At 44.7% G+C, this 27379-nt stretch overlaps 1 protein-coding gene across 2 annotated transcripts in view; it reads right to left on the bottom strand.

The window, feature by feature from the left end:
• The window catches only part of CHRM2 (cholinergic receptor muscarinic 2), a 176808-nt gene that overhangs the window by 142553 nt on the left and 6876 nt on the right, over positions 1–27379 (bottom strand). Inside the window, exons 1-2 of one of the 2 annotated variants that reach the window (XM_083700672.1) lie at positions 9107–9291; positions 8039–8197 (exon numbers count right to left, since the gene is read on the bottom strand). The gene's annotated coding sequence lies outside the window, so the exon portion shown is untranslated. Of the gene's footprint in view, positions 1–8038; positions 8198–9106; positions 9292–27379 lie in introns of those variants that run through there. The other variant, XM_083700673.1, reaches the window with a different exon arrangement.

The following is a 27379-nucleotide window of genomic DNA, read 5'->3' as shown; positions in this document are numbered from 1 at the left end:
CCCTCCAACTCTACAATCTATGATTCTATGATTAATAATAATAATAAATTTTATTTACACCCCGCCCTCCCCAGCCAAGGCCGGGCTCAGGGCAGCTAACAACCAATAATAAAAACAAGTTGAATGAATACAACTTAAAAACAAGATTAAATTAAAACATTAAAATGCAGCCTCATCACAGGAGAAAGGAAAAAAGAAAAAGGGGGAGGGAATCAAATTGACTCCAAGCCAAAGGCCAGGCGGAACAACTCTGTCTTACAGGCCCTGCAGAAAGAAATCAGATCCTGCAGGGCCCTGGTCTCATGAGGCAGAGCGTTCCACCAGGCTGGATCCAGTGTTGAAAAAGCCCTGGTTCTGGTTGAGGCTAATCTAACTTCCTTAGGGCCTGGGACCTCTAGGGTGTTGCTATTTATGGACCTTAATGTCCTCCGTGGGGCATTCTAAGTGCTCTTCCATTGAGCTTTGGTCCCTTCCTTCAGCCCCTAAGAAAAGAGGGGGAAATGGTAAAAAGTGACCCATGGCACTCTCTCAAAAATCCAGATGAGCCAGTGGGCCTGCAAAGGTGAGCAGCCCTTGATTTGGGGCCCTTAACAGCAATAAACATCCCATTGGGTCGCTCTTGGAATGGGGTCCAAAAGGGAAGGCAAGTGGAGTGGAAGTCACAAGAGTGGCGAGGAGGAGAATGTGAGCAAGAGAACAAGAGAACCCCAGAACCTACAACTGGCATTTGTAGAGCATCCGGTACCCTCGGGGATTGCAAAGCAGACATTCCCATTAGCCCTGCCCACACTGCAGAACAGAAGTCGCTTCCCTGAAATGACACTTGCCGAGTGGCCTAGGTAATCCAATCTCACCGGGCTGCTAAATCCCATGGGGCACTTAGGTGGTTACGTGGTGCAAGAGCACTAAAAGCCAGAATGCAGTCATCGTAACCGAAAGGATAGTGAAGCTGATGTTCTCGGAACAGCAAGCCCAAAGGTTGTAGATGTGTCATTGAAAGGAAGGGGAGCGATGTCGCCATAAACCATGAGATGGAGGCATTCAGGTACTTAAGGAGGAAGAGATCGTGGGATACGTAGCTCCATAAAAGAAGAGCAAGGGACCTGCATAGTTACATCACTCTCTCCACTAATAGCAGACTCAGTGCCGACAGGACTGGAGATTAAACGGGGCCACTGAGAACTAATAAGGAGAAATCAGCATGTTGAGGGAATGCTGGCTTTTTGAAGCAGTACAGTAAAAAACACACACAAAAACAAAACAAACAAACAAAAAACAAGGAGGAATCCTCCACCCACCGCAGAGCAGCCCAGTGAAGATTAAGCATATTTGGTCCAGAAGCAATGGAACGCTATGTCCATTGCAAATGAATGATGTAAAACTGAAGGAGGGAGTGGGGGCGAAAAGGATTTGGTCTATCTGAACCCTTAACAGCTTATGATCAGTGCTGGCTGGTTCCTTTTGGGACTGGTAGGGTGGGAGTGCTAAAGGTATTAGTTTAATATGCATAAAATGTAATTGTTTCAATATTCGAATTTAAAATGCTATGCAGAGAGGTGTCCATCCGGCAAGAGGTTTGTCTCTGGCGAATGCGGCTGGATATTTCCATTTTAGTCTTTAGACTAATTGATGACTCATCACCGGAAACCGGAGCTGCAATCTCTCTTCAGGAAAGTGAAACCGGAGTGATGAACAAGCATAGCGTCTCCCTCTGGGACCAGAAAGAGGAAAGTTTATTGAACTGCACCAAGGACTAAAAAGAAGATGGGACCACATTGCTTGTTTAAGAGCAATGAGCTATTTTGTATTTTGCAAAGTTTATTTGTAACCATCTTGAGACTGTTTCCAGTAAAGCTTTGAAAATCTTTATTGTGGTGGAAAGCAAATTCATTTTGTACTCTACACAAGGTCCAAATCAAGGAATCCACTTGCAGCAACTTTAACAGACAGGCCCACAGTAGGTGGAGCCAGAGCCAATGGCAGACAGATCTCCCACCTCAACTGGCAGTAAGCAAGAAGTCAAGCAGGTGGGTGGAACTAAGGTTGGTGGGGTTGCTTATAAGATTGCTTTCTTTCATTTATACCCCCACCTTTTCTCCAAAGAGCTCAAGACGGTGTACATGGTTCTGTCCCTCCTTGTTTAATCCCTGCAGCAACCCTATGAGGCTGGTTAGACTGAGAGGCAGTGACTGGCCCAGTGAGCCATGTGGCCATGGCCATGTGGGTATTTGAACCCTGGTCTCCCAGGCCCTAGTCCATCCCTCTAACCACAACACCACACTGAAGGCATTGGTGGCCTGAACAGGACCACTCCTATGAGTGGGCAAAGATTTTCTGCCACATTTTGTTGCGGGTCCCACTTTGTTATATTCCTCTAGCATGAGGCTCTGGCTATCCATTGCAGCGGTGCCATGTTTCACTTGCAGTTTTGAGTGTTCTCCCGTGGGAAAGCTGGAGAAACAGAACGGCTGCCCATTTCTCCCTATGCAGCCATCAAGGTGTGTTTCATTAGCAGCCAAAATGATGCCCTTCTTATCTGCTATCTGCTATTCTGTGTCTTTGAGCTGTCTCGGTACATTGAGCGTTGCACAGCAGCAGCACGTTTTATTTGGAAAACCTCCTTTACCCAGATGAGGACGAGTGTCTCCAAAAGTCTCAGATGCTTCTATTGCATCTCCTCAAAGAGTGAAATTAAAAAGGAAACCAATTGTATTTTTTTCCCCTTAAAAGGCCTCTTATTATTTGAGAGAGGGGTTGGATGCAGTTTTACTATGCATGCAGAAAGAAAGAGAGAGAGAGGTTTTAAGCTGCCTGCAGTTTTTGCATGCCAAGCTGTAAACAAACAAAAAAAACTATTTCTGATGCAAATCTGCAGTCACATTGGCCACTAAATACTCACTCACATACCAAACTTCTCTCTCTTTTCCATTATTGAGGAACTCAGAAAGTGATTGAAGTCTGCCCCAAAATACATGGGCACCCCAATGTCCTAGGGTGTGTTCACATTACTGCTTTTGAGACATCAAAGTTTTTGTTTTCAGTGCATTTCACAGCCCTTTCTCACCTAGCAGTTCACATCAGCATAGCTTCATTAGTGTCAGTTCATTTCTGTTGGTGTGCAGGGACATTGACAGGGTGGCATGTCTTGACCCTATACTAGGGTGTCCACACCTTGGCTAGGGAGGAATTAGGAATGGCTCGAGGACTCCAGCTGGCGTGAAACTGGTTTGAGAAACAATGCATCAAACAGTGGTATTTTATAATGTAATGCAGGATCCATATGCATTTTGGATAACTGCCACATGAATGCAGATTTAAAAAACCAGCGCTGTGAGTGCACATTAAAGGAACTGTGACCACGGGCTTGGAGTTTTGTGCATTTCAGCAGCAAAAAAGGAAGAAGAAGACCAAGGGAGAGACAAACAGAAACATTTCAGAATAAAGCTGAAAGCCACAGTAGCCAAACATAAATAAAATGTGTTTCACACTGAAGAGCTTTACCCTCCTGATGTCTCTTGGAGACCTCGCTGTGATCCACATGCTAGTTTCAAAGCTTCCATTAGGAAGAAAGCGTTGTTTCACTACAGTGGGATGCTGATTAATTAGGCTCCAAATGAGTGAATCTTTGATTTACTGCAACCAGGTTCCCCATTAAGCAGGGAGAGGGGGGTGGAAGCTCCACAGCAGCATTTAATTTGAGGGCTACCCCCACCCCCATACCTCAAGACATCTTCAGAGGGAACCAGCTTTCTGATGACGAACAGAGGATAAATAAAACTTCTTTGCAGCGACAAGGAGCATCCCCCCCCCCATTATTATTTTAAGAACCAGCCACTCCTTCTTCCAACACATACAACAGCTTCCTGGGCTGAGGGCTGCTTTGGCATTTGGAACAAATGGACTATTTTTTTTCTCCCCCATCTTGCAAATGTGCTGAAGGTTTTCAGTTTGTGCAACAGCAGCTGCAGCGTGGAAAAAGTGGGAGGATTTTTCTAACATGAAGGGGACAGGGGATGAAATACTAACCGGTGACAGCCACACTGCCCCATAGCAGAATTCCCTAAGTGTGGGAGTGGCCAAATGGTAGAAACTGCTTGCTTCGGCAGCACATATACTGAAACTGGGACCTATTGGTAGGTCTTCAAATGGTCAGCAGTAGATCTGCAAGGGGGGTAGTAGGAGATCTACTGGGAGATCTCTGAGTGGTTTGCAGTGGGAGCTTCAAGGATGATAGATTGGGATCTATTGGTAGACCTAAGATTAGTTTGCAGTAGATATGCAACAACAGCAACACCACACACACACACCCCTCCCTATACTAGGCTGATGAGATTAAGAAATCTTGTGATGCAGAAAACCAGGAGTCAGTTTTCTGTGACAAGACTGTGAGCTCTGTACTGCTACTGATGAGTGGACATGCAGAATAGTACATTTCTGGTTGGAACATTTGCCATTTTCCATCAACATCCCAAAATTTCACCAAAGATCATTTTTACAAACAAAACTCTTTGCATCAGGAGAAATGGACTGGATCACCCATGGTCTCAGAATGGGCATGGATTAGAGGATTAAAGGATTTTCATCTACCACATTTAAATGATACATGCCTTCAAAACTGCATGCACACTAGGGCAGGGGAAACTCTAGGCAACTCTAGTACTCTAGGCAAGAAGACTCTCTCTAAGAAATTATTCTTACGGAAATATGGGAGAAACCTGCAAATGACATAGCTGCTCAACATTAACCAATGCTTCACTGGCAAGGAACCGCAAAGAATTAGAAATAATTTCCTTGGCTGAATAAAATCCGAAATCAAACACAAGGAGGGAGACCTGGCCTATGCCTTCTTGCTCTGGAAGACACTCTCGTCCTTTGCCCCCTCTCCTCAGCTCTGTACTGATGGTGCATCATAAGAGGAAGCACATGATTACAGTCCTCGAGCCTATTATCCCAGAGCAAGCACCTTTAAAATTGGTATGCAAGTGGGATGCTTGCAAGCTAGTGCTATTCACCTGAATGGAGCAATACCCATGCACCATATGCTTGAGGAAGCCCTGGCGGGTGATCTATATGCAGGTGGGTAAGGGTCATAGCTCAGTATCAGATCATCTGCTTTGCATGCAGAAGGTCCAAACCCTCGCAGCTCCAGAAAGGTCTGGGAAAAGACCCCTGGGATACCACTGCCAGCCAGTATAGATAATATTGTGCTAGGTGGGCCAGCAGTCTTATTGGATACTGGGCAGTAACCTACGGAATGAGCATTACAAAGGCAGATGAGGTTGAGTAGGAGAAAGGAGTCAACTTTTCTCTAGACATAGAATTCCATCTCTTTCCAGTCTCCTGCCTGCAATTTCCCCAAATACCTGTTCTTAGAACCTGAGAAGCTCCCCCCGCCAAACCACACAGTGGTGCAGTAGATTACAGACAGGCAGGGACTAAGCGCCACCACTTCTTTAAGAGCAGAGACAATGACAAAGTCTCTTGGGCTGCTAATCACCAACCCCCTGTATGCCAAAGAAAGTTGCCCCCCCCCCAAGTGAAATGCACCAAACAGAGGGAAACGTAGATTACGCTAGTATGCATGGCTACATGTTTAAGCCACGATTGCTTTGAAAGATTCCAAGATCTCTTTATGAGGGCCAACTAAAAGCGTCACAAAATAGTAAGCAACCTTTTGAGCTTCTTGAACTCTTCATCAGGCTGAATGTTAGGCAAAGTGGGAGCAGGGGAAGAATAAAAAAACTGCCTTAGCATTGAAACCATCATGTCAGCATTTAGGCAAAAGTTTGTTTTTGTCCTAATATCTTAGAAGGGATATGGGTGCAGGAGCTCGGTCATGGGGATTGCTACACTTCAGAATTTACCACTATGCCACTGTCCTTATTCTTCTCTAAGCCTTTGCCAATCTACCCTTTAGAAGTATACTTGGCATACATAAATGTGATCCATACAAGAGGAGATTTTGGTTGTAGCCTGTAGAGTGGTCCAGAGACTTTGTCCCTTCCTTCCTTCCAATGATACATCTCTGGTCCTATTGACTGTCACACACACACACACACACACACACACACACACCCGCAGAGAGGTATCTTCTCTTAAACTCCATTAGTGGCATGTGAATCTCATCCTGTACAATCTTTCTGCTAAATATTAGGAAGCGCTAAAGCTGCCTTAAAAGGTGGTGGGTCTCTCCTTTGCTTATCTAAGCAAAGGCTGGGTGGTCATCTGTCAAGGATGCTGTAGTAACATCCTGCATTGCAGATCCTGCATTGAGCAGGGGTTGGAGTATATCACCTCTGAGGTCCCTTCAACCTAGGCTTCTACCTATTTCTTTCACAAGCAAGACTACTTACATGGGCAAATTCAACCCGGACGGAAAATTGGCTTGCTTAAAATTGATCAAATGTGGGAAAGGGGGAAACCCACTACTACACAAATTATATTTTTCTGAAAATGCAGTGATAGCACAATCTCCTGTGGTTGGCTACTCTTCCTCCACTCCACTGAATTCTGCACCTGATTTTCCTACTGGGAACATCTGAAGCTGCCTTAGAGTGACTCTAACCATTGGTTCACCTATCCTTGTGCTGTCTATTTGAACTGGAGGTGGCTGTTCGGGAACTGGGACTGAGGCCTTTCCCAGCCCTTCTGTAACTGATGGTACTAAGAACTGGACCCGGGATCTTCTGCATGCAAAATATGTACTCTAGCATGGACCTTTCCTACAAATACTACAATCCTAAATAGGTCTACTCAGCAGCAAGTGAAGCTGACTTTGGTGAGGCTTAGTCTCATATAAGGATGTATAGGACTACATCCTCAATTGTGCTCATCTAGAACTCAAGGGACGCAGGTGGTGCTGTGGGTTAAAGCCTCAGCGCCTAGGACTTGCCGATCGAAAGGTCGGCGGTTCGAATCCCTGCGGCGGGGTGCGCTCCCGCTGCTCGGTCCCAGCGCCTGCCAACCTAGCAGTTCGAAAGCACCTCCGGGTGCAAGTAGATAAATAGGGACCGCTTACCAGCGGGAAGGTAAACGGCGTTTCCGTGTGCGGCTCTGGCTCGCCAGATGCAGCTTTGTCACGCTGGCCACGTGACCCAGAAGTGTCTCCGGACAGCGCTGGCCCCTGGCCTCTTGAGTGAGATGGGCGCACAACCCCAGAGTCTGTCAAGACTGGCCCGTACGGGCAGGGGTACCTTTACCTTTACCTTTAGAACTCAAGAGCCCTTGCTTAGAATGCCAGGCAAACTATGAGTACAATTTTTCTGACATGAAGTGCTTTTAATGCAGTGGTCCTAAAATGCACGAACTAAATTTGCTAGTAGGAAGCAAACTCCAGCACTTACTTCCAAATATTCTCAAATTGGTTCTGGCTGAACAGTCAAGGAAGTTGAAAAGTGTTTAATACCAGCCAGGCTGCACTGTCCCCATTCCATCATCCTGTTTCCCCCCATCTCCAGTCCTGTAATCTTCCTGATAAGGGATCACCCCTCCTTTTTTCAGACCGCCCTGATCCCAAACTTTGCTCTTTGAGCAATCCATTTTTTGAAATAAAATACGCAAAGTATATTCCTTGGCCTTCCTGCCTGCGTCTGTGAGACAGGACTCAACGGAGGAAGCCCCTTGAGTTAACTGACACTGACTCCCGAGTAAGTAGATACAGGATTGCAACGTTAGTCCCACAAGCCAAAATAACTTGGCGGAGATGACGCAAACTCTAGTCCGCAAAGCTTATACCAAAATAAATCTGCTGGTCTTTAAAATGCCACAACTATTTACCGCCACCCTACCTATTTTGGAGCTACTCCAGCCTACATGGAGTAGGAATGCATTATTTTGAGGAGATTTGCTCTTGTTTCATGTAGAAATAGCCCTGTTTCACCAGACGATTGAACCTGGAAAAATTTCTAAAGTCAAGCCTGCAGTCCTCATGAATTTGGAAACAGGAACTGGGTGAGGAGCAAAGGGTTTAGGAGATAAATGCAAGATAAACAGTAGATAAATCGCAAGAACTTTTTTTCAGGGGGGAATCTCCTCCTACCTGTAATCCAGTTTCAAGAAGTTTCATTCCTTTTCCACACTGTTGCAGATTTTCAGCAAATCGGGAAGTCCGCAGAAAGCTGGGAGCGAAATGGTGAAGGAAGGCGACGGCGGAAGAGTCAGAATCCAGCGGTAGCCTCAGTATCTTGTTCTTCCATATCTTTCCAAAAAGGGGGGTGGGGGAGGAGGAGGATGAAAAACACATTAGTTGGGGCTGTAGAGGAGGTGGAGAGAGACGAGCGCTGGCTGCAGTCCTAGGCATGCCGGCTTGCGTGAGTAAACCTAAATGAACTCAGGGGCTCTTTCCCTGAGAGTAAGCCGTACGTGCACAGGATCTTGCTGCACAGCTAGAAAGCGAGGAAAGCCGCTAGCTCATCATGCCACAGACAACCACCACCGCTCGATCCTCAGCTTACCTGAGCCAATGTTTAAACCCCCACAAACGCTGGAAGCCTGTCTCCAATAAGCATCTATATAGGACTCGCCCTCGAATCCCTCGTCTTAGTTTAAGCAGCGGTCTCGGATTCCCACCCCGCTTCACGAACTCGAACTCACAGCTCGGTGCTCACGCCAGTTTCGCCCGAAGACTCTGCTCCCAGTCCCGATCGATTCCAAGAGAAGCCCTCGCCTTTACCCCAGGCTTGTGGATCGCTCTGTGTGCTCGCGCGCCAAGACAAGCCACCCGAGGTCCTGTCTTCCTCAAACCCGAGGCATCTCGCCTTGCCATCAGCCAAAAAAAAAAAAAAAAAAAAAAACCGTCGGCCGCGGGGCAGCAGCTACCCACGCACCCCGCTCTCGAATTGGCGCCGCTCGTTGCAGCCCCACTCCGAATTGAAACCGCTTTCCAAAGGCACACAAGCCACATAAACACCACCACCACCCCGAGCTAGGAGAGACTTAGAAAAATCAGGCATGATCAACCCAAATAGCAGGAGTCCCTTATGCAGAAATGATGATGATGATGACAAATGACAAATAAATAATAAATGGCTATTCTGATGCTTGTCTCCCGGATTCCTCCCCTTCCCTTCCCCCCAAAGTTCCCCACGAACAGGAGACGCGCTTCCACCTTGGCAGGAGAGCGAGCGCCCAGGCGGTGACCCCGTCGAGGATCTCGCCTCCTCGGCATGGGAGTTGCGGGCGGAGCTCCGGAGCGGCGGCTGCCGGCTGGCCAGCTTCGCCCGGGCTTGGCTGTTTTCGACTGCGCGCCAGTCGCGACGCTCGGAGGCGGAGTGCGAGGGGGAAGGGGACGGAGACGGGCAGCGAGCAAGCAGCCGGCAGGCGCTGGCGTGCGGGGCGCTTTTCTCTCCCGCGGACGGGATTAGACGCGGCTCCTCCAATGGCCGTGGCGCTGCTCGCTGATTCGGCGCCACTTCCGAAGGGAAGGGGGGGAGCAGGTTGGCTTTCCAGCCGCACCACCACCCCCATTTAAACACCCAAACAAAAACAGGGGAAGCGCGCGCGGGCGGGTGGGGAAGAATCTCAGATTTTCACATCGGAGATCCATTTTGTTTCTCTTTGTTTCTTTGGACCTGTTCACCGCCTCCCCAAGAAAGTGCTCCTTCTCCAGATTTCCCGACACCTTGGCTTCAAGGGGTGCATGATAGAGGTGTATGAAATTTTGTACAGTTTGGGGAGAAAGTGGATAGAGAGAAGTTTTTCTCCCTCTCTCAGAACGCCAGATCTCCTGGACATCCCGTGTAGCTGAATGTGGGAAGATTCAGAGCAAGGAAAAGGAATTATTCACCCTATGGTAGTTAAACTATGGAACTCACTCCCGCAGGAGCACTGATGGCCACGGACTTGGGTGGCTTAAACAGAAGATTGGAGAAATGAATGGAGGGGGGCAGTTTCACTCAAGTCCTCCTTGAGGGCTTCCCATAGGCATCAGTGAGAACAGGATGCTGGACCAGATGGACCTTGGGCCTGATCCAGCAGGGCTCTTCTTATGTTCTTACATTCTGGGCATGTGCAGAGTTCTTATTCATTTCTTTAAAAATATTTATAAACTGGCCCTTCATGCATGCAGATACAAGGATGGGGTGTTAGAAATAAAACACTCATGCAGCAGCAACAGAAACAGAAACTGAGGCAGAGAAAAACAACAAGCAGATGAGGTTCAGAATTCACCACCAAAACTCAAAAAAAAAAAAAAAAAGTATCCTGGCAAACAAACCTGGTGCCAAAATGACTACAGTGTCATTTGGGGTGGTGAGGTGGGTATAGAGCATTCCACAACCCAAACAGTGCTACAGAGAAGGCTCGCTCCAGTAGATTAAACCTTCTGCAGCCTGGCATTCTACTGACTTGGGGGGCTTCAGCTCCCATCAGCCTCTGTCAGTGTGGTTGGGGAAGTCTGCCTTAGATGATGGAAACTTGGAAAAGGCACCCTCAGGGGATCTTAAGGCATGGGCAGGCTGCTTTGCCCATCAGGTATTTGGGTCCCAAACCATTTGAGGATTAAAGGAGAGCTTGAATTGTGTCCCAGCCACTTATGCCGTTCAGAAAGATAGATGGTAGATGATAGATAGATAGATAGATAGATGATAGATAGATAGATAGATAGATAGATAGATAGATAGATAGATAATAGATAGATGATGGATAGATAATAGATAGATAGATTAGATAGATGATAGATAGATAGATAGATAGATAGATAGATAGATAGATGATAGATAGATAGATAGATAGATAGATAGATAGATAGATGATAGATAGATAGATAGATAGATAGATAGATAGATAGATAGATGATAGATAGATGATAGATAGATAGATGATAGATAGATAGATAGATAGATAGATAGATAGATAGATAGATAGATGATAGATAGATAGATAGATAGATAGATAGATAGATAGATAGATAGATTAGATAGATGATAGATAGATAGATAGATAGATAGATAGATAGATGATAGATAGATGATAGATAGATAGATGATAGATAGATAGATAGATAGATAGATAGATAGATAGATAGATAGATGATAGATAGATGATAGATAGATAGATGATAGATAGATAGATAGATAGATAGATAGATAGATAGATAGATAGATAGATGATAGATAGATAGATAGATAGATAGATAGATAGATAGATTAGATAGATGATAGATAGATAGATAGATAGATAGATAGATAGATAGATGATATAGATGATAGATAGATAGATGCAACCCTGTGCACAACAAACATTCTTACTGTACCTTTCACACAAATGCTCTGGTTGGTACCTTCCTCAACTCCTTCAGCTACAGGGAGCCCAAAGTGTCTCTGTCCTACCCTACAAAGTATCCAGGTGAGTTAAATACCAAGCTAGTGCAGCAGCAGCAGCAGCAGCAGCAGCAGCAGCAGCGTAAGAGGCCAAGGCACACTATTGCAACCCTCTGTTCCTTGACCTAAACCAAACCTAAGTTATTCAATAAGCTACAAAAAACCCACACAACAGTTATGCAAGTAGAAAGCCAGCAGTATACGTCACATCTGTGACTATCTGCATGTTGGACAGAAGTTGTAGGTCTGTCCTCAGCGCAAAGACTCTACAGGAACAAATGTGCTCCCTGGGGGCCAGAGGGCAGACCTGTAGAAGCTGAGTGAGGTGAAGAGGTTGGTGGGTGAGACCTTCAGAGACATAGCAGTGTCCCACTTCTACAGTGATGGCTTCCCTGTTGTCAGGGAGAAGAGGAGACTCAGAGAAGGAGGGTGTCACTCTGAGGCAGAGGGAAGTGGTTCCTTAGAAGGGACTCTTTCCATGAGGGATGAGCAGCCATCATCTTGTGCTGAGGATTCTTCTCCAGCGTGTGAAGGAATCCTGGTGGCAGGAGATCTGATCAGTAGGAACATAGATGGGTGTGTGATGGCCATGCAGACAGCAGGGTGAATTGCCTATCTGGTGCAAAAGTTATGGATGTTGTGTCGTCCATTGAATAGATAGCCTGAAAGTGGAGGACTCGGTGGTCGTGATGCATGTTGGCATCAATGTCATGGGGAAATATAGTTGTGATGTCCTGGAAGCAAAATGTAGGTTGCTGCATAGGATGCTTAAAGCCAGGGCTTCCAAGGTAGCTTTCTCTGATATGCTACCAGTTCCACCTACAAGGCCAGCTAAACAGTGCAGCTTTGAGGTCTTAGTGGGTGGATGAGAAGACAGTGTCAGGAGGGATTTGGATTTGCTGGCACTGAGGAACATTTGGGAACAAGCTGGACCTGTATAGGCTCTAGTTGAACTGTGATAGAACCAGACTGCTGGTGCTTAAAATTATTATTTTTTTCTTTTAAGTGGCAGAGAAGCTTTTAAACTGATTACAGGGGGGAAGGGGGAGCTGAGAGGAGCTGAGTAAGGATCGGTTCAGAACAAATCTTCCCCCTGGGATGAAGATGGGGGGGTGGAGTGAAGAATTAAATGCGGGAGGTGGGTATAGAGCTAAACACTGTGAGTTCATCAACTTAGAGAGGCCAAAGTACTGCAGGTCAAAACACAAGCTCCAGAAACACTTGGAAAGAGACACTGTATATTTGTCCATATGTTAATGCTAGAAGCCTCTGAGCCAATATACCATATTTTTCTGTCTATAAGATGCCCCCATGTATTTTGGGGGGACTCTGGTTTAAGAAAATGGGGAGAGATCTATCCGTGTATAAGATGCCCCCAAATTTTGGACATTATTTTTTAGGGGGGAAACCTAGTCTTATACACAGAAAAGTACGGTAGGTGAACTGGAATTCTTGGTCTCGGAGGATTGCATTGAGGTAGTGGGCATACCATAGTTACTCAAATTTAATGCACCATTGAATCTAATGTGCACCTCAATTTTCAGAACCTTGAAATAATAATAATAATAATAATAATAATAATAATAATAATACCTTTATTGTCATTGTACAACCTGTGTACAATGAAACAACAAAAAAGTATTTGCTGGCGAATGTAAATGTGCCATTGAATCTAATGTGCACCTTAATTTTCGCAATGTAATTTGGCCAAATAAGGTGAGCATTAGATTTCAGTAAAGATGGTAACAAAAAATAATAATAATGGTGGAATAGAGAGAACCAGTGGAACAGCATTATCTCTGGATAGGAACTCTATAGGAGGGGCAGGGCAGGGTGTCCTGGAGGTGGTGTCACTCCGCATGTCACAGAGGACACTGAGTCCAGCAAGCTAGAAATCCCCAAAGGGGTAGACTTCTCCATAGAGTATTGTCCATCACAAACTTGTGCATAAGTGGTTGCGTTTAGTGGAGACCATGTTGAAGGCAGCATGGGGGGGGGGGGGAAAGAGTTCATCAAGTTAGAAATTCCAAAAGGGGCAGGATCCTCCACAGAATTATTTTGAGTGGCGATACTGGTCCTCATGAGTAATTAACTCCTTGGGACACGCTATTATCTCCCTGATCAAAATATCTGGGGGTATATTGAAATGTACAAGATACATAAGTACCGGTATTTATGTGAAAGACTGTACACTACTTGATTTATATAGCTCAGCTCTTGTACACAGATTGTACATTTGCTGAACGGTGCATGTGAATGGCTGTATGAGTGTACAGTTCAACTCTTTGTGTGCACGGGTAACATGTGAACAGCCCTTCTGCCTCTAACAGTAGCCCTCCCCCATAATTTCTCCCCTGCCCTTCAGAAGCACAAAGCCTCCAAAAATATGCAGCTACATATTGCTGACTATTATCACTACCATGATCCACTGACACACCTGTCCTCTAAGTCTTTGTCTAGTCTCCTTTCAAAGCCATCTAAGCTGGTGGCTTAAATAAATAAATAAATATTATTTATACCCAACACATCTGGCTGGGTTTCCCAAGCCACTCTGGGCAGCTCCCAACAGAATATTAAAAACACAATAAAACATCAACCATTAAAAACTTCCCTAAACAGGGCTGCCTTCAGATGTCTTCTAAAAGTCAGATAGTTATTTATTTCTTTGACATCTGATGGGAGGGTGCCACTACCGAGAAGGCCCTCTGCCTGGTTCCCTGTAACCTCACTTCTTGCAGGGAGGGAACCACCAGAAGCCCCTTGGAACTGGACCTCAGTGTCCAGGCTAAATGATGGGGGTGGAGACACTCCTTCAAGTGTACTAGCCGAGGCAGTTTTTTTCTTGTGTCTGTGGTTTCCATTGAGTATATTATGTGGAAAATCGTACTCTGTTCAGTCTATCCTGAATCATCTCCCAATCAATTTTATTCATTTACTTAATACATTTCTGTTAAACAATGCTTTCTCATAGCAGCTTGCAAGCATAATTAAAGCAATATAACACTTAAAAAACCCAATTACAAAACCAAAAGCAGCTACAGTTTAAAAGCCCAGCACACACACTTTACAATGGACTGAAACACACACAAAAGTTTGTAATATTATTTTAAAAGCTAAAAGAGAGGTCGTACATATTTCACTTTGGAATGAGTGCCAGAGATATGGGGCCACCACTGAAAAGAGTCTGTGTCTCTAGTGCCCACAAGTCTGATGAACTTTTGCCCTTATCAGTCATTTGGTCTTGGAAAGTGTGAGATATAAGGATGAATGTAAGGCAGAAAAATGAATCTAAAAACAAGAACATCTTCCTAATTTGGTGGGAAATACCTGTTTTGATCAAGAAATGCAAAATTCAAAGTGCAGATGCCAAGTGACATTTTAAGACATGATGGGTCATAGCTTTGCCTGGAAACCAATCCCAAAAATGCTTACTCAAAAGTAACTCTGAGTTCACTAGTACCTAGTGTAGTGGTGATGGAAGAGGAGAACTTAACATTGAAGATGCTCCCATGTTACCTTCAATGCATATATAATCTGTGAACCTGTATGCACAAATAGCTGAGGTGTCTAAATCAATCAGTGTCCACTTTTCCACACAAGCACTTGTACATGTGTTCATTGCAATGTGTGAATAAGCCAAGAGCTAGACCAGGACTGAGGACCCTGTGGCCCTCTAGCTGCTATCGAACACCATGTCCCATCAGCTGCAGCCAGCATGACCAAGGATGGTCAAGGATGATGGGGTCCAACAACATCTGGAGGGCCATGGGTTGCTAGATAAGCAATGGCTTCATGGGAGGGGACATTGGGCTAGATGCCCTTAATAGCCCCCCATCATGAGTGGACTGATGTACTTACTATGGTCACCACAGTGATGGGAGAAAGAGTGATATGGGGGAGTCAGATGTGCCCCCCATGTGGGCTTTGATCCTAGACCTTTGATTTGATTCAGCAGGGTTTTTCCTATAGAATATTTGACCCCTCTAGGTAGAGAGAAGTGTGGGGAATAATATGTTATTGCTCCTTAATCCAGTGGAGGCTTTTCTGAAAACCCTTCCTCGTGCTGAAATTTTCATGAAGCCTGCCTTCTTGGCACCCCGACAAACGAATTAGGGTGAGGAGATCCATTTTGGCAAACAACAGTTAATTCTCCTTGGGTGAAAACCATTCCGTTTTAATTAATAGTCATTAGACTGAAAGAAGCTTTTACTTGGCTTTAGGGAATTGGCCATTTTGGCGGAGGAGTGAGCTAGATATAAACATAAAGCATTTATTGTGTTGGTGTGGTCTACTCTCCCTTTTTTATGGCATGTTATTTGAAATAAAACTGACTCCCAAGAATCCCCTCCATTGAATGGCATTTATTTAGAGCACACAGGGGCTGTGGAGACCCTGCATAGCTTCACATCTTGAATGAAGCCTCCGTTTGAAGGGGAAATATGAGGAGGCATGCAGCTAGATAAAGAAATAGTAACCTTTATTTGAATCGGAGATGCCCAGCAAGTGGCCTGTGAACTTCTTGCCTCCGTCTTTTGATAGAAATCACCAACTTACATCAGCGAAAGGGTACCTGGTGGTGGTGTGACATGCTACTCTTGAGTAGACCACCACTATGGTGGCAATGCAATATATCTATGTCACAGACGGGATAAAATGAATTTAGTTTTCCAATGTGTTAGATCAGGGATGGCGAAATGCTGGCTCATGGGCCAAATGTGGTCCTCGTCTGAGTTTCCTCAGACTTGTCACCTAACCACCTCCACTCTGTCCCCAGGTCACATCCCTCACTTTCACACCTACCCACCCCATGTCCTTGAACTCTGATAATGCTTATTGCTTCTGCATAAAGGGTGTGTGTGTGACTATGTGTGGAAAATAGACTACTGTACAAAGGTAAAAAAAAAAAATACATTCATTGCCCTGCCTTCTTTTGTCTCTTGCCTCACTCATCTCTTGTAAGGTTGCCTCAGAGGGAAGGCATCCCTTGAGCTGCAAATGGTGATCCACCCTCATCTTAGATCTTTGAAAAGGGAATCAGCATATTGCACACCAACAATCCCATCAAAAACTTACCTTCCCTGAAGCAAGTCTTCTCAAGCTGGATGGCAATAGCCCAAGTAAACATGCTAGAGGAGCTGTAGATTTATTTTAATCTAGCTGATTAATTGTACCTGGAAATAATGCTATATAGATTTTTTTTCCTCCAGGGAGGCAAGCTTGTTTCACTTGTTAGGCTTACTTCTGAGCACCCACACGTAAGATTGCAATGCAGATGTCTCAAATGAGAGGTGTCACAAGACATTGCCTCTCCCAACCCATGAAGCTGCATGCTTTATTACTCTGGAAAGCTATCCTTCCCCAGATACAAGCAGTGGAAACTTGTATCATGAACTGGCAGGAGGATGGGGAGGAGGAAGAGGATCCTGGCGAGGGGTGTAGCCGGGACTGGGACACACCGGGTCAAGCAGGGGTGGGGAAGGAAGTACTCACAGGGTGACGGAGGGTGGCAAAGGAATGGGGATCAGGGCACAGGAACCAGAGCAGCAGGACCCATCACCAGAGCCGAGGGGTCCTGGTATCCTTGAATACGGTGGGCTCTGAGGCATAGGGAGCAGTGGGAGACTGAGGCAAGGAAGGGCCCATAGCCCAGCTCCCTAGATGGCCAGGTGAAGCTCACTAGCTCTGGGAGGAGGTGTGTGATTCCTCAGCTGCAGTAGGCTTGGAACAGGTGAGGATCACATGCTTCATCAAGCCCAGATATGGCAATCAGCATGGAAAGTACAAAAGGGAAGCAGAGCTGGGGTGCGGTCTGCTCAACTGCCCATGTTGATGGACCTCTGCTTGGATTCTCCAGGACCTCTACAGGTGGTAGATGGTGGTAGACTATGTTTCATGGCTGTTAGAATTAAGACTTGGCTTTACCCTGGATTGCATTTCCTGACCTTTGGATTTTGGATTTGGCTTGAGTGGATTGACCATTGGACATTGGACTTGGTATTCTATTGACTTGCTGCAAGATAGGCCAGGGGTTCAGGACAACTTGGGACTTGAGGAAGTATATTTTGTATGGGCTCAGATACAAACTCTTCTAGGGCTGAGATGCAGTACTGAGATGCTGTCATCTTTAAGGCACAGCCTTCCAACAATGCAGGAATATAGGAAATTGCCTTCTCTCACTGGTCCATCTAGCTCAGCATTGCCTGCACTGATTGGCAGCACCTTTCTAGGTTTTCAGATGGGGGTCTTTCCTTGCCCTAACTGGAGATGCCAGGGGCTGAGCCAGGGGCCTTCCTCATGCAGAAGATGTACTACCCTGCTGAGCTGCCATCCTTTGCCAAAATGCCACATCATCCTTCATCTGCACCAAATTCCAGACATTTGCCTGTGCCTTGTTACTGTGTAGGTACAAAGCAACAACCACTTTGGATTTAATTATGCTCATCGCTGCAGAGCATTTTCACACATGAATCATAAAAGCACTTCAGTGATGATCTGGAATAGTTTGATTACTTGCAGTATTTTTGTTCGCCATAGCTCATTGGCAAAGCACCTGCTTTGCATGCCGGAGGTGCAAATCCAGCATTACCAGTTAGAGCTGGGAACCAGCCTGAAACCCTGGAGAGCCAAGGGCAGTCAGTGTAGACCAGGGGTGGGCTGACTTCAGGTTTGTTGGATTTAGCTAGTTTTTTCACTAGAACTCTGAGATCTACCAACTGGAACCAGGTACAGATACAGTTAAAATTAAAGAACAAGGTATGGCTGGCTGGCAATAGATTAGTAAGGGATTCTGGTTCCCAATGCCAACATCAAAATAAAGGACATTTCTGCCCTTTAGTTGGGCTGCTGAAATGAAGAACGCTTGAATTACCAGGAGTAGACATTTGTGTGAAACTTCAGTTTTGGTACACAAAAGTTCCTAGGCTCAGTAAGCCGGAAGAGCCACCCTGTTATTTAATTTGAACTGTACGTCTTTTGTGGATCCCTATCTACCTTTTGCTCACTGCTGGTGTAGTTAATACTGAGCCACATTGACCAATTGTCCAATCTGGTGCAGTATATGGCAGCTTCCAATGTTCTCAAGTTTTTCCTGACTCAAGCTGTCTCCCCCCAGCCAGCATGATGTAATCATGGTTAGAGTATCAGACTAGGACCTGTGAGGCCATGGTTCAAATTCTCACTCAGCCATGATGTGCAAAGGGGTGCCCTTGGGCCAGTCTCAGCCTCTCAACCTAACCTACCTCAGAGGGTTGCTGTGAATTGGAGGAAAAGAACGAGGTGTGCCACCTTGAATTCCTTGGGGGGGGGAGTAGGATATAAACGCAATTAGAAATACATAATAAAGCACACACACCTGTCTAGCTGGGATGCTTGGGGAAAAGTTCTACGGTAATAATAGCACACTTTTCAGTACAGTACATCTGTTCACAGGTGACATGTAAAGCACAGTATGTTCGCAATGGAAGCTAACTCTATTTCCCTCTCGAACCTTCAAACTTTTTTTTTTTAAATATATGCTTTAGAACATTCAGAACGGCACTGCAATTCATCCAAATAGCGGAAGACTTGCCCTTTTCTGTATCTTTTCCAGATCTGTGATATGCTACCCTTTCCCCCCAGTTTATCATATTTTTTTAGATGGGACATCCAGAACTGTAGCAGGCAGGCAGAATGAGAAGTACAGCTCCAAATGTACATTGGCAGCTGTAGTGTTTTGTGTAAGGAGACACAAGGATGTGATCAATAAGACTAGACAGCCCAATCTTATGCTCCACTGTGCCGTAGGCACACTGCCTAAGATGTCTTGCTAGCTTCCCACTCACTCTGGCACTGGAAGCCAACTATAGCTAGGTACCAGTAGCCAGTGGTGCTTCTGGAGTAGCATAAAAGGTTGAGGATGGAGAGGAGGTGGAGGGGAGTGGCTGTGATGCTTTTAGCTGCATCAAGAAGCTTTGGGTGAAGAGGCAACAATCAGCATATTCATTCCAGCTTGTAAGCTTCTCAGGCAAACCTCCTTGCTGGAGACTGGAATGGTTAACTAGACATTGGTCTGATCTCACAAGAGGGTTGGTGTACTCTTATCCCACACTCCCCTTTTACAACCCTGAGACTAGGCACCAGTGTGGTGTAGTGGTTAAAGTGCTGGACTAGGAATTGGGAGACCAGGGTTCAAATCTCCACTCAGCCATGAAACTAACTTGGGTGGGTCATTGACTCTCAGCCTAACCTCCCTCACCAGATTGTTGTGAAGGGAAAAAGCTATGTATGCCACACTGAGCTCCTTGGAAAGAAGGGCGGATAGTATATGAATGAATGAATGACTGAATGAGTACACAGGCTTCCTCCCCAACCCAATGCATTCCAATGGTAATTTAGATGTCTCTGTGTGTGTCTTGTCTTTTGTGGAGAGTCCTGAAGAAACATAATAGAAGCAATTTCAAGTATCTGAAGAAGTGTGCATGCACACGAAAGCTCATACCAATGAAAAACTTAGTTGGCCTCTAAGGTGCTACTGGAAGGAAATATTTTATTTTGTTTCGACTACAGCAGACCAACACGGCTACCTACCTGTAACTAGAAGCAATCAATTACTGTATTTTGTGTTTAATGCATTCCAGTGGCCATTGGGAGAGCCATTGTATACTGGTGGCCTTTTGGAAGAAAGCAATGACAGTTCATTTATGACAGTATGTCCGCTATAACAGTTCTAATTATATTGAAACAGAGGAAGCTGCCTTTAAATGAGCCAGGTCTGAGACCACTGATCCATCTATCTTGGTGCTTTTTACACCAAAGATAGCTGATGTGGTGCCCTCCAGATTTTGTTGGAGTAATTCTGGCCATGATGCTTGGTGCTGATGGGAGTTGTGGTCCAACAACACTGGACCCTGGTCAACAGGCAATGCATGTGTCTTAATGCTGAACTACAGCAAAAAAATGAGCAGCTTTTGCAGAGACAAAATATGAGAGAAAAGAGGGGTAGACGTGGGTAGCTCTTCCCCATATGCCAATGAAAAACAGGTTGCTGTGTTTGGTTATGTAAGACTCCATCTAAAACAGAGGAGAGGATCAGGCTCTAAGTATTTTCTTTCCCTGGTAGAGCTCTGAAAACACCTATACATTTGTGCTACCACAGCTGGTCCGATGGACAGGCTAGATGGCGACAAGTTGATTTTTATATGTTTCAATCGTTCCTCCTCTTGTCAAAGCTCTTTATTCAAGGTCATCATTAAGTTGCTAAGGGGGCAGCAGTGGGGGAAACCTCACTCACACTTCTGCTCTCTCCAGTGAGCACTGTGAATATTTGATTATGCACCTTGATTCCTGTAGAATTAATCATGCCTTAATAATCAGATGCGCAAATCAGTGTTTTCAACTGCAAGTTGGATTAAGAGCTACGTCAGGCCTACTCTGTCTATGTGCTCAGCTTCCCTTTCTCTCCGATGCCCCTGCGTCTTTTCTTGAGGGTGACTGACCTCTCTGCAGAAGTCCTCCTGTCCATACAAAATAGAGAAAGCACAACAAAGCAAAAGTCTGGTAGCACCTTAAAGAATGTGGAAAGATCCAGAGCATGCCTATTTATTAAAATACATAACTTGATTGTAAAAAAAACACACCCTCAAAGCAGTTTGAAAAAGCAAACAGTGAAATTAAGAAAGATTTACAACCCTACTTTAAAACATCCAAGAGTTAAAATACTAAATCAATCAATCAATTAAATTTTATACCCTGCCCATCCGGCTGGGTTTCCCCAGCCACACTGGGGATTAAAAACAGAATAAAACATCAAATACTAAAAACTTCCCTAAGTTGCCTTCAGGGCTGCCTTCAGATGTCTTCTAAAAGTCTGATAGTTGTTTATTTCCTTGACATCTGGTGGGAGGGCGTTCCACAGGGCGGGTGCCACTGCCAAGAAGGCCCTCTGCCTCGTTTCCTGTAACCTCATATTTTGCATTGAGGGAACTGCCAGAAGACCCTCGGAGCTGGACCACATCATTAAATGGGGTTTAATTTCAAGTAGGGATGGGGCAGAATTTCAACTCGGTTAGCATTGGAACGCACACCAAATTTACACTTTCTTTCTTTTTTTAAAAAAGATGTTTTTACTAATTCACACTTTCTGAAACAATATGTGAACTGAAACACAGCCTCCTTCAAAATTTGCATTTTTCCAGATGTTGCAGTGAAGTTCTTTAGCTAAGTAATGTGTCCAAAAATGTGCCTTTTGGGTCAAAGTGTGCATATAAATGTGGAAATGACCTTTTTTAAAAAAGGATGATGATAGGGCAAATGGCATTGCAAAAAGTGTATATTAGGCAAAAATACATTATGTATATTAGGAGAAATCTGCACCGAAATGCTGATAGATTTCCATTAAGACTTGTTTTAAAAATAAATAAATTGCAATCTGATGTGGAGAACTGGATTAAAGATTGGGGACATGAGAATCTGAAAGTAACAGGAGCACTCATTCATCCTCCAAAGTAAATCTGTTTATGATCAGTTATGCACTGCAATCCTACACATGTCTTACTCCTAGGTAAACATTCTGTAGCCTTGTAATCCTATGTGTGTTTACTTAGAAGCAAGTTTCTCTGTGTTCAATGTTGCTTACTCACCAACAGGTGTGTAACCTTCACAGACAGCAGCTTTAGAGTAGGATCCCATCCATGCATATTTAGAAGGAAATCTCACTGTGCTCCATGATGATAGTGATGATGATTTCTCAAATTTATATATTGCCCTTCACCCAACAATCACAGGGAGTTTTACAACATAAAAACACAGAATGCGTAACACTATAAAAATGAAACAATACCCCCCCATAAACTTTGCTTCCCCATGCGATTGCAGTCTCAGATTTTGAAATTTAGCAGAGAAGGAATAAATGTTTGCTGCTCTGTCATCCTTTGGGAGAGACTGGCTGGTCAGTGTGAGTAAAGAGTAGACCACATTTCACCAATGTGAAGCCCTTCAGATGATGTTGGACTACAACTCCCATCAGGCACAGCCAGCACATCTGATGGCAGTTGCGATCCAGCAACATCTGGAGGGCACCAGGTTGGCAAAGGCTGGAGTAGACCTTGTGGACACAGAGTTGATACTTTGTGGTGTCTCTGTACCTGCCAGTCCAGCTCTTGTTCCGCTACCATCTCCCAGCAATAGACTGTAGTCTTCCTCTTGGAAGAGTCACCACTCTGGCAATCGTTCAGAGATAGGTTCTCAGCTATCTAGAAGTTAACAGAACCACAGTCCTTGCTAGCAAGTGGGTCAAATCAGCCATGGTATTCTTGTGGGAAAGGAGTACAACAAGGCTGTATATTGTCTCCCTGCTTATTTAACTTATATGCAGAATTTATCATGTGAAAGGCTGGGCTGGATGAATCCCTAGCTGGAATTAAGATTGCTGGAAGAAATATCAACAACCTCAGATATGCAGATGACACAACCTTGATGGCAGAAAGTGAGGAGGTTTTAAAAAACCTTTTATTGAGGGCGAAAGAGGAGAGCACAAAATATGGTCTGAAGCTCAACATAAAAAAAACAAAGATCATGACCACTGGTCCCATCACCTCCTGGCAAATAGAAGGGGAAGAAATGGAGGCAGTGAGAGATTTTACTTTCTTGGGCTCCATGATCACTGCAGATGGTGACAGCAGTCACAAAATTAAAAGACGCCTGCTTCTTGGGAGAAAAGCAATGACAAACCTAGACAGCATCTTAAAAAGTAGAGGCATCACCTTGCCAACAAAGGTCCGTATAGTAAAAGCTATGGTTTTCCCAGTAGTGATGTATGGAAGTGAAAGCTGGACCATAAAGAAGGCTGATCGCCTAATAATAATAATAATAATAATAATAATAATAATTTATTATTTATTATTTATACCCCACCCATCTGGCTGGGCTTCCCCAGCCACTCTGATGCTTTTGAATTATGGTGCTGGAGGAGACTCTTGAGAGTTCCATGGACTGCAAGAAGATCAAACGTATCCATTCTTAAGGAAATCAGCCCTGAGTGCTCACTGGAAGGACAGATCGTGAAGCTGAGGCTCCAATACTTTGGCCACCTCATGAGAAGAGATGACTCCCTGGAAAAGACCCTGATGTTGGGAAAGATGGAGGGCACAAGGAGAAGGGGACGAGATGGTTGGATAGTGCCTTTGAAGCTACAAACATGAGTCTGACCAAACTGCGGGAGGCAGTGGAAGACAGAAGTGCCTGGTGTGCTCTGGTCCATGGGGTCACGAAGAGTTGGACACGACTAAACAACTAAACAACTACAATTCTTGTGGAGCAGCTGTCCAGGTTAGGGATGGGTGGCACTACTTTGTCCTACTTGGATGGTCATTTCCAGAAGGTGATGTTTGGGGTGTTCTCTTCAGCCCCATGGAGTTTTGATTTTATCCCCCCCCCCCCATGCTGTTTAACATCTACATGAAACTGCTGAGTGGAGGTCTGGAGTACATTGTCAGCAATTTGCTGATGACACACAGCTCTACTTCTCCTTTGCATCGGCACATGAGGCAGTGGATGTGCTGAACCATTGTCTTGCCCTGGTAATGAGAGCCAATATCTGAAGTTCAATGCAGGTAAGACTGGGTGGCGCTGTGGCACTGTGGTCTAAACCACAGAGCCTCTTGGGCTTGCCGATCAGAAGGTCAGTGGTTCGAATCCCCGCGATGGGGTGAGCTCCCATTGCTTGGTCCCTGCTCCTGCTAACCTAGCAGTTCGAAAGCACGTCAAAGTGCAAATAGAGAAATAGGTACTGCTCCGGCAGGAAGGTAAACGGCAATTCCGTGTGCTGCTGTGGTTCGCCAGAAGCGGCTGGCCACATGACCCGGAAAAACTGTCTGCGGACAAACACCGGCTCCCACGGCCAGTAAAGCGAGATGAGCACCGCAACACCAGAGTCGTCTGCGACTGGACCTAATGGTCAGGGGTGCCTTTACCCTTTACCTTACTGTTAGTGGGTGGTTTCCTAGGCCAGATGGATGGGAGGTTGCCTACTCATCATGGGGTTATACTCCCTCTGAAGAAGCTGGTACACAGTGTGGGGATGCATCTGGATCCATTGCTGTCATTTGAGGCTTGAGTGGCCTTGTTGGTGTGGAGTGCCTTCCATCAGCTGTGCCACTATCTGGACAGGGATAACCAAACTTCTGTTGTCTATGTTCTGGTAACCGCTAGGTTAGAATTCTGCTAAACATTATATGTGAGGCTGCCTCTGAAGACAGTTTGGAAACTTCAGCTGGTTCAGAATTCAGCGACCAGGTTGCTTACCAGTACAAGTTTGTTTGAGCATATAATGCCAATCCTGGCCCAACTCCACTGCCAATTTAGTTTCTGGCCCCAATTCAATGTGCTGGTTTTGACCTATAAAGCCTTGAAGCAACCTGGACCCTGCATTCATCACCCGAGGCTCTTCATGGGCTTCTTCTGTGAGAGCTCCAGAGGTTGGCAACATGAGAAAAGGCCTTTTCTGCAGTGACTCTCCACTTGTGGAATGCCTTCCTAAGGGAGGCTCACCTGGTACCTTTGTTAAATGCTTTTGCCTGGTGTCTAAAGATATATCTACGCCCAGGTCTTTGGTTAATTAAATAATCTATCCCCTAGATTGTATGTGTGACAGGGTATTGATTTTGTTTGGTATTGTGGCATGTATTTATGTGGATAGATAGATTGATAGATGATAGATGATAGATAGATAGATAGATGATAGATGATAGATGATAGATGATAGATGATAGATGATAGATAGATATAGATAGATAGATAGATAGATAGATAGATAGATAGATAGATAGATGATAGATAGATAGATAGATAGATAGATAGATAGATAGATAGATAGAGATAGATAGATAGATAGATAGATAGATAGATAGATGATAGATAGATAGATATAGGAGACATGGTTGGTATAATTGAAGCATCAGAACTGAAATCGGAAGAAAACAATTGTGGTGTCCTGGCTGGAGTGAAAAATGAGACGCGCAAAAAGCTGCATGCTGTAGTCCTAAGGAAATTGCCATTTTTTTGGGGGGGGGGATTCTTAATGTGCTTCCTAGAGCTACGTTTAGCATTGCATCTAGCTTGAAACATATTGATAGACCTTAAAGATTCTAGTTTTAAAAAGAAAAGAAATATGAGACCACAGACTTTTAAAGCCATCTAACTCTTGACTTCATAGTCCAATTTCTGGACTTTGCAGTACTTTTGTTTGTTTTTCATTAGAACACACATGAGCTCCTTTGCTGCCTTCTTTGCTGCAGCATTCATATCAGAAGCAATTAGGAATTATGTTGTATTAGTAAGCCATTTCTGCAGATCTCTCTCTCTCCCTCTTTTTCTTTCTCTGACATCCTGTGGCTCTCTGGTAAACAACGTACCTTTAAATCTGATATAACATCTGTCATCATCAAACTCTATTTTTTTATTTATTTTTTAGAACAGAAAGTGCGCAGGACTCTTGAAAGCTCTCCTGGAGCTGATACAGGGGAGTAGCTAAAGCTGAAAACCTATGTATGCTAATTTGGGAGTGAATCCCACTGAACTAACTTCTGAATATACAGGCATTAGGATTGCACTACAACAGTCTGATCTATGAATCAGGTAATACCTGGTTTTTGTCCACCCCTGCATGCATTAAGAGGCTTTAGGCAGGTTACTCTCTCTTAACCTCAGTTTTCTATCTGCAATAAGGAGATAATGGCAGCATATACGCCATACATTTAAATCGCAGTTAAAGCACATGCCTTCTCTCAATGAATTTTGGGAACTGTAGTTCACATGCACAGAGTGTAATAATTAATAATAATCATAAATCATCATTCTGTGCAAGCCCCAGCCAAATGGATGTAAGTGTGATATTATCCTTGCACAGCATTCCTAGATTCTGGTGATGCTTGTTCTGGAGAAATTCCCAGGAAAGTGCAACCCTAGGGTCACCTGGGACCATGGGTCCAATGGCACCCCTAAGAGCTTTCCCTGGGGTCCTCACAGCTTCTGTACCTCATCACCACTCACTGCTCCCTTTATCATGAGATGGCAAAACTAACTATGTCCGCCCCCCTCCGCCCCTGCTCCTGGAAAGCACATAGAGCAGAATAAGGAAGTTGAAAGAGTGACACGCTTTCTCACATCTTTCAACTCTATGTCCTTTTGAAGAGTCAGTTCGGCACCTGAGTAGCTGGGCAGAAAGCAAAATGACTGAGAGGGAAGTAGGGGTGGGAGGGGAAAGGAGGCAATTTGGGAGACTAGGGGAGGTAAATGGAGTGATTAGGGATAGGGAGAGAAAATGGAGTGGGTGGAACATGCATTCATGGATCCAACACAGGCTGGATCCAGTAAAATGGAGCCTCTTGAAATTTCATATTTTTTTTCCTAGGGTTGTCCACTCTTACGAAGTTCACCAAATTATAGATTGCATTGGTCTCCATTTACTGAACCATAAAAACTACAAGATGTTGGCAAGCATAAGATCTGGGACTTTTTATGGTGCAATGTAAGGTTTAATTGGATGACCTTTTGCCGGGGGCTAAGTAAAATTTATTCAAATGCAAAAGGATCTGTTTTAATTGGACCCCACTTTTACCCAGACCCTATGGGAAAGCAAATAATCTGAGGTGCCCACCTCACTCTCAAAATATCCAAATGTGCTCCACAGGATGTGCTCCTGGTGTAGGGTTACCTTTCTATAGACTCGGCCCTCCAGATGTTTTGGGACTACAACTCCAGTGGTCAGGGATAATGGGAATTGTTGTCCCAAAACATCTGGAGGGCCGAGTTTGGGGATGCCTGCTATAGACACTTGATTGAGTGTATACACAACAGGACATTCTTCTGCATAAATGTCAATGATTCTGTGTTATGTAAGCCAAAGAAGGTGAAGGAAAGGGATGGTTTGGATCCAAGGAGCTATGTGTGGAAGCAAAATAATTGCCAGCGGTGTTCCATAAGTTCTTGCACCAGAACTTACAGCAGAGTAATTTCAAGCAGTGCTATAAAAATATCTAGAATTTGATGTTTCCATGGGCACAGATAGTTGCACAAGGTAGAAGAAC

The sequence above is a fragment of the Podarcis gaigeae genome (genome assembly GCF_964106915.1).
Source record: "Podarcis gaigeae genome assembly, chromosome: 10".
In the NCBI taxonomy this organism is placed as follows: domain Eukaryota; kingdom Metazoa; phylum Chordata; class Lepidosauria; order Squamata; family Lacertidae; genus Podarcis; species Podarcis gaigeae.
This window is presented reverse-complemented; position numbering and strand designations above follow the sequence as displayed.